Here is a 6,048-nt window from a genome sequence, read left to right as displayed (position 1 = left end):
AAAATATATTAAAATAATATATTTTTATTTTAAAAAAAATTATTTTTGACATTAAATAATTTAAAAATATAAAAAATATATTAATTAAAAAATTAACTTTTTAAAAAAACATCTTTTGATCACAGTATCAAATAATGTCTAAGCTCGGCTAAATAAGTTAGTCCTGCAAAATCCGAAATTTGAAGCTCAGCACTAATTAAACTGGTTAAGATGTTGATATATCGTGCTTCTTGCAACCTGCAAGAGGCACGTTCTCAGCTAGACGTGACAATTAAATATAGCTGAGTGTCAAGACTCACTCGGGAGTGACTCTTTAGCTGTCCTCTGTCCCTGTCCCTGGAATTCCTCGCTTGCCAAATGTGTACAAAATAATGCTGCTAAATTCAGGATATATTGCGAAATTAGCATAGAAAGTAAAAAGATTTAGCAATCAACACAATATATATATATAAAATAAAAAAGTAAAATAATATAGTTTAGAAGGACACATTACAGAACGTGACATCCATTAAATTATACCAGCCGTCCCTCACTATTCCTTGAAAATTCAGCAGCTAAATTTCTCTACATCTAAATCTAACACACAAAAAATTCGATTTATCATTGAATTATATAACAATTATAATTTTAATGGTTATTTACTATGTTAATTTTATATTTAATTTAGTTAATAATTTTAGAGAGTGAGGTATTTTTTTAATTTTAATAAAATTTCAATATAGTTTTCTCTATTTAAAACTATATTCAAATTTTATCCTGATTAAAAATACTTTCAAATAACCAAACAAAATAAATTTTAACATTAGCCTCAGGCTTAACTCTCAAAACACAAATCTCAATTATTCTCCCTCACCATATTTATAAATTGTAGCTCTATATGAAAATATTTTCATGAGATGAATGAAAATAAATAAATATATATACATTCATACATACATATAAAATACATCAATCTTTTAGTCGTGTCAACATACATATAAAAGAAATATGAAGTAATTAAATAATATAACATTTTACTAATTGAAATCCTAAAATATATCAACATAATTCATTTATCTATCTACGTTTACATTATTTACTAGATGATCTAGGTTTATCAGCAGCATGACTACATCCTACTCCTGCTCCTGCTCTTGCTCTTGCTTGAGTAACCTTATCTTTTGTTATGATATTATCAAGAGTTAACATCTCTGTAATGTTCTCAAGTGCATTGTAACAAAAATCAAATCACTAAGACACATAGAAATATCATTTGTGTTCTTTGTTGATATTACGAAGCTTAGATATGGCCTTTCAACTATCACATAACAACAAGTCAACCTAATAATAATAAAATATTAATATTAAATTAAAATGTCAATAAATAAAATACATCATTTAACATATATTAATTCTTAAAAGCTTTGATTGCTTATGGTGTTTTGAATCCATTGGGAATGTTACTTGTATTGTATGTCTGTTGACACGACTAAAATATTGATGTCTTCTCCCAAGTGCAGGAGTGTCGAAGTAATAAATAATCCGGCAATACTGGGGTCGAACCAAAGGGAGGTTAATTGTACAAATTATAAACAACAATAATAGTAACAATAACAACAACAATAATAATAAAGAAAAAGAAGAAGAAGAAGAAGAAGAAGAAGAAAAATTGATGAGAACTTTGAGATGGAAAATTAACGTAAGGATTAAACAATGATAACAAACAATGTCAAGGTTAGAGAATCCACTAATGGTATGTCAAACAAGTATAGTATAAACTCTTATTATTCAATTGGAAACCACACACAAAGGAGGTTCCAATCAGATTATAGATTGTTAACATGATTACATTAGTCATCTTATTCAATTAATGCTAATACTTGTAAATCTCGTCAAGCATTCATGATTATAACTTATGTTAACAACAAATCACGTTCCTTTCATAGCTCAGGTGTCGGTTATACCATACAGTATGGGCTATGAAAGTGTCAAGCATTTGTTGTACTAATTGTTAAACAACATAAATCAAGATTAGTCATTTAACAAGCAAAGTATTAAAGAGTGAACAAGATAACAAATACAAAACATGTTAGTATCAAACATTAAAGTCCATATTGAGTTTACACTATACTTATTCTTACATCATTAGTGTAACCTTTTCACCTTGACATAATAAACTTAGCTAGACATAATGAAAGAAAGAAAAATAGATAAATAAAATAAGAACATAAATAAGATAAGAGTTAACTAAGTAAAGGAAAGGAAATGAAAGGCATAAACTTGATATTAATGAAAGCAAAGCATAAACATTACAAAAAATACAAAGAGAGAAAGCAAGAGCATGATCTTGATCTGGACACCAAGATGCCTAAATACATGGCAAATGCCTCCTTTTATAGGCCAAAATTGGGAACTATTGATTTGATGACTAATTGATGAGTGGGTGCCAACTCTTGACTTGGTGACAATCCTTATCTTCTCTTGTCTGCCATAAACGTCATTGATAACGTCAAAATTGGAGCCACTCGAAAACATGAAAGTTGTAGGTAATTGTCTCAGCTTTCTTGTGTAAAACATTCAGCTCATTTCAACTACTAGAACTTCAAATATGGCCAAACTACTAAACAGTGCTCGGGCTGGAGGACAGATTCAGGCTTCTTTGTTATTGCTACAATTTGAACTTGAAAATGGCCTTTTTAGATCTTGGGCTCTAGTGAAAGTTGTAGGCTTATGTCTTACCTTTCCATCCATATAAAGTAGACCTAAATCTGAGATCTATAGCTCCAGATATGACCTAATTACCGAACAGTATTCCGGTTTGGATTGCACCGACATCTCTTTTCTAAGTTTGACCATCTCTTTATCCTTTCAATTTTAGTTCTTAAATTCATCAATTAATCCTTTCATTTATGTGATAGGCCTGCATTTAAAATGAATATTTACCATAAATTAAAGGTATCTTCTATTATTAGATATATTATTATAAAACATGCTTTAGTTAAGGAGTTATTGATACTTCAAGTGCAAAATGATGATATAAAACCTTGATAAAAATACACTTTTAAGTACTAATCACACCCCCCTAACCAGCTTATTACTAGTCCCTAGTAATCAAAGCGTCAAAATAGAAAAACAATTTGCAAATTCCACAAAGCAAGGTATTCATCATTTAACTTCCATTAATCTATCCAGATAAACAAACTCTCGTTAAATTTATATATCTGCTCAATACCTCTTAACAAGATATTCATAAACCTTTCTTTCGTGCTCAATGTATCAACATATAATTATGGGGCTTTTCTTGGAAGAAAACAAAATTTTTGTTCTAATGTTTAAGGTTAACTTCCTTGGGTTAGGATTATTATTTTTGTCTCTTTTTTTTTCTTCTTCTTTTTTTTAAATATATATTGACACGACTAAAAGATTGATGTCTTCTCCCAAGTGCAGGAGTGTCGAAGTAATAAATAACCCGGCAAGACCGGGGTCGAACCATAGGGAGGTTAATTGTACAAATTATAAATAACAATAATACAATAACAATAACAACAACAACAACAACAACAACAACAATAATAACAATTATAATAATAATAATAATAATAATAAAGAAAAAGAAGAAGAAGAAGAAGATGATGAGAACTTTGAGATGGACTAGTAACGTAAAGATTTAACAACGATAACAATAAATGTCAAGGTTAGAGGATCCACTAATGGTATGTCAAACAAGTATAGTATAAACTCTTATTAGTCAATTGGAAACCACACACAAAGGAGGTTCCAATCAGATTATAGATTGTTAACATTATTACATTAGTCATCTTATTCAATTAATGCTAATACTTGTAAATCTCGTCAAGCATTCATGATTATAAATTATATTAACAACAAATCAAGTTCCTTTCATAGCTCAGGTGTCGGTTATACCATACAGTATAGGCTATGAAAGTGCCAAGCATTTGTTGTACCAAGTGTTATACAACATAAATCAAGATTAGTCATTTAACAAGCAAAGTATTAAAGAGTGAACAAGATAACAAATACAAAACATGTTAGTATCAAACATCAAAGTCCATATTGAGTTTACACTATACTTATTCTTACACCATTAGTGTAATCTTTTCACCTTGACATAATAAAATTAGCTAGACATAATAAAAGAAAGAAAAATAAATAAACAAAATAAAAACATAAATAAGATAAGAGTTACCTAAGTAAAGGAAAGGAAATGAAAGGCATAAACTTGATATTAATGAAAGCAAAGCATAAAAAATACAAAGAGAGAAAGGAAGAGCATGATCTTGATCTGGAAACCAAGATGCCTAAATGCATGGCAAATGCCTCCTTTTATAGGCCAAAATTGGGAACTATTGATTTGGTGACTAATTGATGAGTGGGTAGCCAACTCTTGACTTGATGACAATCTTTATCTTCTCTTGTCTGCCCAAACCGTCATTGATAACGTCAAAATTAGAGTCACTCAAAAACATGAAAGTTGTAGGTAATTGTCTCAGCTTTCTTGTGTAAAAAATTCAGCTCATTTGGACTTCTAGAACTCCAGAAATGGCCAAAATACTGAACAGTGCTCGGGCTGGAGGACAGCTTCGGGCTTCTTTGTTGTTACAATAATTTGGACTTGAAAATGACCTTTTTAGATCTTAGGCTCCATGTGAAAGTTGTAGGCCTATGTCTTACCTTTCCATCCATATAAAGTAGACCTAAATCTGAGATCTATAGCTCCAGATATGACCCAATTACCAAACAGTGTTCCGGTTTGGATTGCACCGACATCTCTTTTCTAATTTTTGTCATCTCTTTGCCCTTGCAATTTAAGTTTTTAAAGTCATCAATCAATCCTTTCATTTATGTGATAGGCCTGTATTTAAAATGAATATTTACTATAAATTAAAGGTATCTTATATTATTAGATATATTATTATAAAACATGCTTTAGTTAAGGAGTTATTGATACTTCAAGTGTAAAATGATGATATAAAACCATGATAAAAATGCACTTTTAAGTACTAATCATATATACATATAATTTAAAAACACCATGCATCTTTAACCCATGTAACGAGCTTTCAACTAATGACTCCCAGACCAGTTGGTCTTAGGGCATTAGGTGTTAAGACACCCCTACGAGCTTAATAACTCGGGTCGCAGATACTGATATGTAGATAGTGCAATGTTTGATTCTCTTAAGCTTTTCTCCTCAACCCATGTAACAAGCGTTGGGCCAATAACTCCCAATTCAGTTTACTTTAGGGTATTAGGTGTTAAAACACCCCTTCGGGCTTAATTGCTTAGGTTAAGGAGGCTACGGAACCAAACTTATCTATATTTTTATTATTATCATTTTTTTTCTTTTTTTCTTCTCTTTTTTTTGTTTTTTTTATTTTTTTTTAATTATATACTATCCTTTACCCTTAGTTGTTACCTTTAACAAAAGAACATAAATAATGTAATAATCCAATATGCAACCCACAATCATATGTTAAAGTGTGTGTGTGTGTGTAAATTAAGGTTTAAGAATACATGTTAAATAAGTATATGAGCAGAATTAAGTGATAACAATGCGAGAGTTTGTAAATCTGAATATTTCAAGAAGTATTATGATACACCTTGTTACGAATGATTACTAAGATGCGTCTCAAGAGTCATAAAAGTTCTCCTTACTCTGCCATCATAGTAACAACAATTTTGCATATGCTTTATGAAATAGAAAACATAGTTTTTTTTTTTTAGCTACTACCCTCTCCCCCCAACTAAAATAAGACATTGTCCTCAATGTTTGAAGGTAGAAAGATAGAGTATAGAAGATATCACCTGAAATAACAAACACTGACAAACCTGAAACACACTGAAACAAATATAAGTAACAACAAAACACAATAATAAAACCAAAAGACACAAAGATTCATAAATGAAGGCTCAAATCCAATCTAAGCTTTTTACGGCTTTCCTTAGTTGACCATTTTATGCGACTCATGGAAGAATCAATCACAGGAATGAAAGATTATAGTTGGTCAATCAATTGTTCAGATATAGCAATAGAGATTATGATTTGTC

Source organism: Populus euphratica, unplaced genomic scaffold (genome assembly GCF_000495115.2).
Source record: "Populus euphratica unplaced genomic scaffold, PopEup_1.0 scaffold34.1, whole genome shotgun sequence".
Classification (NCBI taxonomy): Eukaryota; Viridiplantae; Streptophyta; class Magnoliopsida; order Malpighiales; family Salicaceae; genus Populus; species Populus euphratica.
The sequence above is the reverse complement of the archived record's forward strand: the minus strand, read 5'-3'. Positions refer to the sequence as shown.